Source organism: Carex rostrata, chromosome 4 (genome assembly GCF_964058835.1).
Source record: "Carex rostrata chromosome 4, lpCarRost1.2, whole genome shotgun sequence".
NCBI classification, from domain to species: Eukaryota; Viridiplantae; Streptophyta; class Magnoliopsida; order Poales; family Cyperaceae; genus Carex; species Carex rostrata.
The window spans coordinates 1,561,824-1,571,076 of record NC_135921.1 but is presented as its reverse complement, the minus strand read 5'-3'; positions in this window follow the sequence as shown (position 1 = coordinate 1,571,076).

Genomic DNA, 9,253 nt, shown 5'->3' with positions numbered 1-9,253 from the left:
ACCAAAAATTTGAGCTGTGATGGTTACGGGCCGCAGAGAGCCCAGTACTTAACCAATTTTTGTATTCTGTTCTGTGTGTACTGCGGGCCGCAACAACACCATTATGGGCCGCAATTACTGTGCAGATTTGTAATAATTGAGTATTTTTAAACCTAATCGAAGGGGTATCGAATCGTAATCATATAATGTCAATTATATAGCAATTATAAGCTAATTAAACCCTAATGGTATATATTCTAAATAGAATCGATAAGGCAACAGCGTACGGAACCTCGAGGAGTTTAAGACGTAAGATTTACTTAAGAGCAGCGTACTCAGGTGCGGGATTTCTGGACTTGTCTGATATTTTATTTTCAGAATTAAATTGTAGTTCTATTGACATGTTGAATATTCTTGTTGATTGCATTATATGAATTGTGCATTTGCATTTCATGCCCTAATATTATCGAACTCGAATTTTGGTAAGTTGATTGACTTGCATATTGGTATTGAATACATTTGTGTCGATCTATTATGATCTGATTGTAGATGAAAAGTCACTGGAATTGGAAATGAGATGAAATGGTATGTTATGGATCACCAAAGTGTGACCAATTTGCAAAACCTGGTGCACGGGTTTTGGGAGGATTCTAAAGCTTTAGTCTCTGAGGCTCGTGTAAGTCCCCAGACCGGTTGGGGCAGGAGCAGTATGAAACTAGTTGTGAATGGTAGTAAAATGAGTGACTAGTGTGAGATGTCGTATGCATGATCTGATGAGATATGCGTTTGAATGGTCAATTGAGATTATGATTCTTAACGAATTTTCTGAATATGATCTGTAACTAGAAAGCTAGGAAATGGTTAAGCCAAGCACTACCGATGGGTGTCATATACTGTACAGTAGGGTGGCCTTCGGTAGGTGTCTGGAACCCTACCGTTGTCGACGGGTTTGCGGTACAGCTGGGTGGTACATCGGTAAGTGCTACCAGACTTATTAAAATAATTAAGCCCAATTGTTGTTGATTTGAAATTCGATTTAATACTCTTGTGTTGTAATTCATTCGATTATCTGCTGTCAGGTATGCATTCATGTTTATATAATGTTATACATGTACAATGCGTTGTTGATAATTTCTTTTTGAAAATAAAGTTTGATTGCAAGTCCAGGGGTTCGTATGTGGCAAATTATCGCACTGAGATTTTATTCTCACACCCGTTGGGTTATCCTTTTCAGGTTCTGGTGCAGTAGGGAGCGGTGAGGCACGACAGTCTTAGGCCTCGGTATTTGTCCTTCTACCAGAGTTTCTATGATACCTGTTAGATTTTGGTTTTGTGGTTGTGATATGTTATCTACGTATATGTGCATATACGTAGTTTTTGTATGATGTGATGTATATTGGTATCTTTTGAACTGAATCAGGAGTTATGTTTATATTTGTTTTCTCAGAATTGTGTTGAATTGTTTAATTGCTTGTTGAATGGGGTTATATATTTGGGATTTATGGGAATTGAGTAAATGAATCGTAATTGCCTTGTAGGCATACGGGAAACTGTATGTTTATGGCAAGGACCCTGTCGCATTTTTGTACAGGTTTGCTACGGGGTGTGACAGGTCTCCCTTTGGTGGTATCAGAGCATGGTTAAGCCTCAACCTGAACCAGTCTAATAAGATACGTGAGAGTAACACGTAATAAGGGAATCGTAACGAATAACGAGGTATTTCGTATAATAATTTGAAATATACATTATTATAATGTTATTTTTGGTATAGTACAGAATAATGGAGACATGTAGAGGCCGAGGACGACCTCGAGTGAACCCAGATGTACATATCGAGCCGGCTGCTGAAAGGGTTGAAGAACCGAATAGGAACCAAGAACTGGATGATCGCTTGATAGCGGCCTATGAAAGGGGTCGTCAAGCAGCAGAAAGGCGTAATATAGTACCGGAAGCACCGGTAGCTCAAGGAGGTGGACCTGAGGATTTCCGCAAGTTATATGATTCATTCATGCGACTAAATCCACCGTAGTTCGATGGCACCGGTGGGTACTCAGAAGCAGAGGAGTGGCTAGAGAAAATGAATGCAAAGCTCGTATTGTGTCGGGCACCGGAAGAGGATATGGTGGAGTTAGTAGAGCAACAGTTAGATGGAGATGCACGCTTCTGGTGGAATGGGGCCCGACGGAATTATGTCGGGGAAGCTGTCAAGATCCCGTGGGAATGGTTCGAAGAACAGTTTACTCGAAGATTTCTAAGCAATATTCACCGAGAAGCTTTGCGAAGAAAGTTTCTAGAGTTGAAGCAAAATAGGCGACCGGTAGCAGAGTACAACAACGAGTTCTTAGCATTATCCAGGTATGCTACCGATGTACAAAATGATCGAGTAAGGTATCACAGACAATATCTGGATGGACTGGACGGGAGCATCTCAATGATAGTTGATACTCCAATGGTTACAGAATTGCAATCGATAATGGATCACGCTGAACAAGTAGAAATGCATGCGAAAAGAAGGAATGAACAGTTTGCAGAGCGAAATGTGAAACAACGGGCTGATCAGAGTCGGCCGGTTGTAAGGTCAAGGGGAGGCTCGTCAACAGCTAGACCCTCTCAAAGGCAAGTTTTTACACCTAGACCATCTTATGCACCAGCAGCTACCTCAGGATTTCGACCGGGATTTCAGCCTGGTTCTATGTGGTGCCGTTCTTGTAACCAGGCGCATAATGAAATTGAATGCAGACGCCGTACTGGTGTATGTTACTTATGCGGTAGTGCAGCTCATTGGGCAAATGAATGCCCGAATGCTATGGGAAGATTTCAGAGAGATAGTGGTGCAGGAGGATCAGCTAGTATGGGACGTGGCGGACCGTCATTCCGTGGACGAAGCGGTTCTCAAGTAAGCGGAGGCAATACTAGCCGAGCGGGCAGCGCCAATAGTACTGCTAGGACGGGTGGACGAGTAGCGGTACATGCTCTAGATGTAGCAGGAGAGGTGCCAAGTACTTCAGATGTGGTTCCGGAGGGTGAAGAAGAAACTGGATACCAGACAGATATGATGACAGGTATAATTTCTATATCGGATCATGATACCTACTGCTTAATAGATACAGGGTGCAGTCATTCTATCGTATCAAGAGCGTTAGTGGAGAGTTGTAAATGGCCCGTCGAGACGAATAGTCAAGTGTTAAATGTTCAGACTCCTTTCAATTCCACCGACCAAACCATTATGATCTGCCGAAACCGAAAAGTTAGAATAGACGGAAGAGATTTTGAAGTGGACCTGTTAGTAATGGAAATTGCCGGGTATGATGTGTTATTGGGGATGGATTGGTTAACTCGGCACGAAGCAACAATTGATTGTATGCATCGCCGGATTTATTTCTCAACCGCAAGAGGTATGTCATGTATATTTAATTGTAGAAAAATGGGAGGGTTGATACCTTTTATTTCGGCCGTAGAAATGAGGCGGCTGATAGAGTCCGGATGTACTGCTTACTTAGCAGCCGTGGTTTATACTATTACAGAAGTTCCGAAGATTAACACTATTCCAATAGTATCTGAATTTGTAGATGTATTTCCCGATGAGATAGCAGGGCTACCACCAGAACGGGAAATAGAGTTTGGCATTGAATTGATACCAGGGACAACACCGATTTCGAAAACCCCGTACCGAATGGCTCCAGCTGAATTAAAGGAACTCAAAGCACAATTAGAAGACATGTTGGAACACGGGTTTATCAGACCCAGTACATCGCCATGGGGTGCTCCGGTATTGTTTGTAAAAAAGAAGGACGGGACGCTGAGGTTATGCATTGACTACCGGGAGCTGAATAAGGTAACCGTGAAAAATAAATACCCGTTACCTCGTATTGACGATTTATTTGATCAGCTACATGGTTCTTCTATTTACTCAAAGATTGATTTACGGACCGGGTACCATCAGTTGAGGATCCGGCCGAGTGATGTAGACAAGACCGCATTCCGTACAAGGTACGGGCATTATGAATACCTGGTCATGCCGTTCGGGCTAACGAATGCTCCAGCAGCATTCATGGATTTGATGCATCGGGTATTTCACGACTTGTTAGATTCAACAGTGGTGGTTTTCATAGATGACATACTCGTTTACTCGAAGTCGAGGGAAGAACACGAAGTACATTTGCGCATAGTGTTACAAAGGCTACGAGAACATCAGTTGTTTGCGAAATTCTCGAAGTGCGAGTTCTGGTTAGAAAAAGTGGCATTTCTCGGGCATGTGATCTCGGGAGAAGGGTTAGCAGTGGACTCAAATAAAATTAAAGCTGTGACAGAATGGAAGAAGCCAGAGACAGTTACGGAGATTCGAAGCTTCTTGGGGTTAGCAGGATATTACAGAAGATTTGTACCCCGATTTTCGCAATTAGCTGCTCCACTTACAAGATTGTTACATAAAGGTATAAAATTTGATTGGGGTACTAAACAAGATCAAAGTTTCGAAGAGTTAAAGAATCGACTAGTATCCGCACCAGTGCTTACTATGCCGATAGCTGACAAGGAGTATACTGTGTTCACTGATGCATCCCGATCAGGACTCGGGTGCGTATTGATGCAGGATGATCACGTGATTGCCTACGCATCTCGGCAGTTACGACCACATGAGCAGAACTATCCGACACATGACTTGGAGCTAGCAGCGGTAATATTTGCATTGAAAATTTGGCGGCATTACTTATATGGAGTAAAATGTCGTATATTCACCGATCATCAAAGTCTGAAGTATGTTTTTACACAAAGAGAATTAAATCTGAGACAAAGGAGATGGCTAGAACTTATGAAAGACTATGACCTCGATATCCAATACCACGCGGGAAAGGCAAATGTGGTAGCAGACGCACTGAGTAGAAAGAGTCAGGTAAACCTGGCATCTATCATTACAACCGAAACTCATCTATTAGAAGAAATGAGAAGAATGAATTTATATGTTGGGGCTTCTCGAGAATTTGCGTTGGAGATAGCTGGCAAACATATCGGAGGTAGATCTGAAGCAAGTACATCGGCAGTTGTGTCGGTGATTATGGCAGCAGTTGAAATCCGATCAGAGTTACTAGAGCGAATCCGAACAGAGCAAAACAATGACCCAAAGTGCCAACACTTTCGACAACTCTATGAATCAAATCCAGATTCACCGTTCCAAGTTCAAGCAGACGGAATTTTGAGATTTCATAACCGCATATGTGTTCCGAATAATGCTGAGTTAAAGGATCTGATTTTAGCGGAAGCACATGAGTCGGGGTATGCTATTCACCCCGGAGAAGTGAAGATGTACCAGGACTTAAAGAATTATTTCTGGTGGCCGAAGATGAAACGAAATGTGCAGAGCTATATTGAGAAGTGTCAGACGTGTCAGCAAGTCAAAGCCGACCGAAGGACAAAGGCGGGATTATTGAGACCGTTGGAGATACCGATGAAGAAGTTTGAATCAATCACGATGGATTTCGTGACCGGACTACCAAGGACCGTAGGAAGGTATGATGCTATATGGGTTATCGTAGACCGATTGACGAAAATAGCCCATTTTATTCCACTTCGGATTGAGATTTCCGGTAGAGAGTTAGCAGACTTGTTTCTGAAGTATCAATTCAAGTATCACGGTTGTTCAAGAACTATCATTTCAGATCGCGATCCACGGTTTACTTCACATTTTTGGGAAAGCTTTCAAGAGGCAATGGGTACTAGATTGAGGTTTAGCACAGCACACCATCCGCAAACCGACGGACAATCTGAACGGACTATACAAACACTGGAGGATATGCTCAGAGCTTGTGCGTTAGAATTTCGAGGTTCGTGGATTGATCATTTATACTTGGTTGAATTTGCATACAACAATAGCTATCACTCGAGTATCGGCATGTCGCCGCAAGAAGCGCTAACGGGACAACAGTGTCGTACTCCGCTCTGGTGGGGACCAGCGGGTACGTATGTACCTACAGGACCTCAAATGTTAGAAGAAGTGGCGGCCAAAACAAAAGTTGTGTTAAATCGGCTCAAATTAGCTCAGGATAGACAGAAAAAGTATGCGGATATACATAGAAGACTGTTGGAATTTCCGGATGGAGATCACGTGTGGTTACGGGTCTCACCTGTCCGAGGTGTGCATAGATTCGGAGTTTCGGGGAAGTTAAGTCCCCGGTACATTGGGCCGTTCCAAATTACTCGAAGAGTTGGACCGGTAGCGTATGAATTGGCATTACCACCAGCGCTGGATAGAGTACATCCAGTGTTCCATGTATCGCAGTTACGCCGGTATGTGAAGGACCCGTCGCATTGCATAGATCACTCGAATCTACATGTGCAAGATGACTTAACTTATCAAGAGGAACCGATGCAAATCTTGGATCGAAAGGAACAAAGGTTGCGGACGAAAGTGATCAAACTGGTGTTAGTCAAATGGGGCCGTCATTCGAATAAAGAAGCGACATGGGAAAGCGAGGAAAGCATACGAGCGAGGTATCCGGAGTTATTCGATAATTCAGGTACGTAATCAAGTTCAGCGGACTGAACTTTATTTTAAGGAGGGAAGAATTGTAACACTATAAGAAATATTATAAAAAAAAAATATATATAATGGTATAATTATAAATTTTGCATTTAAAACTACATAAAGAAATTTCTATAAATAAAACATACATATATAAATATATATATATATATAAGTTTTTATAATTTTATATATATAATTGAGTGAATATATATATGTTAATAATCAAATTGGAAGGTCTAAGAAGTATAAAAAAATTTAATAAGAGGTTTTATGTGCAAAATATATAACCTTATGCAATAAATAAAAATTGAAGGACTAATTTGTAAAATACCCAAAAGCTTGTCATAAGCTTCTCTTGTACCGTCCAGTACCATGTTGGTACCGTGAGAAACAAAAAAAAAGAAAAGAGGAGAGCGGGTGAGGGCAAGGGAAAGGAAGAGAGAAAGGGAGAGAAAGGAAATTTCGCGATCGATCGAACCGTCCGTAGATTCGAGATCAGAACGAAGCCCTCTACGCAATAAAGCAATTAATTTGGTATAAATCTCTATTTCTCAAATTCTATTTGGAACCCTAGATTTCGAGTTAAATTGCAATTCTTTCGTTTAAAGTTCGTATTTGAGTTTTGATTCGAGATTTCATGTAATTAACCTCATTCCTTGAACAATTGAGTTGAATTTATGAATTTGGGTTTAGGGTTTTTGAAACTAGGGTTTATATTTTGGAAATATTATAAGGGTTGAAAGTATAAAAGTTATGCAAATATTTAAGTTCTTTCGATTGAAACCCGAATTGCTATTTAAAACTAATTACCGAATATGTGTCGAACCTTCGAACTTTGAGTTATGAAATTAGAATTTGATATTAACTTGAATGGTTGTATGGTGTCGAAAACTTGAATGAACCAAGTAGATATACACTTTAAACTGCACCAAAGCATAGCAACCATAAGTCGTAACCGAGCATCGATCGAAACAAGTTCTAACTAAACAATTGAATTCTGCATGTGAATTGCGGGCCGCAATAGAAAGCCCTGCGGGCCGCAACATGATCTGATACTTAACCAAAAATTTGAGCTGTGATGGTTACGGGCCGCAGAGAGCCCAGTACTTAACCAATTTTTGTATTCTGTTCTGTGTGTACTGCGGGCCGCAACAACACCATTATGGGCCGCAATTACTGTGCAGATTTGTAATAATTGAGTATTTTTAAACCTAATCGAAGGGGTATCGAATCGTAATCATATAATGTCAATTATATAGCAATTATAAGCTAATTAAACCCTAATGGTATATATTCTAAATAGAATCGATAAGGCAACAGCGTACGGAACCTCGAGGAGTTTAAGACGTAAGATTTACTTAAGAGCAGCGTACTCAGGTGCGGGATTTCTGGACTTGTCTGATATTTTATTTTCAGAATTAAATTGTAGTTCTATTGACATGTTGAATATTCTTGTTGATTGCATTATATGAATTGTGCATTTGCATTTCATGCCCTAATATTATCGAACTCGAATTTTGGTAAGTTGATTGACTTGCATATTGGTATTGAATACATTTGTGTCGATCTATTATGATCTGATTGTAGATGAAAAGTCACTGGAATTGGAAATGAGATGAAATGGTATGTTATGGATCACCAAAGTGTGACCAATTTGCAAAACCTGGTGCACGGGTTTTGGGAGGATTCTAAAGCTTTAGTCTCTGAGGCTCGTGTAAGTCCCCAGACCGGTTGGGGCAGGAGCAGTATGAAACTAGTTGTGAATGGTAGTAAAATGAGTGACTAGTGTGAGATGTCGTATGCATGATCTGATGAGATATGCGTTTGAATGGTCAATTGAGATTATGATTCTTAACGAATTTTCTGAATATGATCTGTAACTAGAAAGCTAGGAAATGGTTAAGCCAAGCACTACCGATGGGTGTCATATACTGTACAGTAGGGTGGCCTTCGGTAGGTGTCTGGAACCCTACCGTTGTCGACGGGTTTGCGGTACAGCTGGGTGGTACATCGGTAAGTGCTACCAGACTTATTAAAATAATTAAGCCCAATTGTTGTTGATTTGAAATTCGATTTAATACTCTTGTGTTGTAATTCATTCGATTATCTGCTGTCAGGTATGCATTCATGTTTATATAATGTTATACATGTACAATGCGTTGTTGATAATTTCTTTTTGAAAATAAAGTTTGATTGCAAGTCCAGGGGTTCGTATGTGGCAAATTATCGCACTGAGATTTTATTCTCACACCCGTTGGGTTATCCTTTTCAGGTTCTGGTGCAGTAGGGAGCGGTGAGGCACGACAGTCTTAGGCCTCGGTATTTGTCCTTCTACCAGAGTTTCTATGATACCTGTTAGATTTTGGTTTTGTGGTTGTGATATGTTATCTACGTATATGTGCATATACGTAGTTTTTGTATGATGTGATGTATATTGGTATCTTTTGAACTGAATCAGGAGTTATGTTTATATTTGTTTTCTCAGAATTGTGTTGAATTGTTTAATTGCTTGTTGAATGGGGTTATATATTTGGGATTTATGGGAATTGAGTAAATGAATCGTAATTGCCTTGTAGGCATACGGGAAACTGTATGTTTACGGCAAGGACCCTGTCGCATTTTTGTACAGGTTTGCTACGGGGTGTGACAATTTCAAATCTACTCAAATCAGAAATAATATTTCTCCGATTTGAGCAGATTTGGAATTCCAACAAAAGAGCACAGGTTGTTAAATTTTTTAATTTTTTTAATATT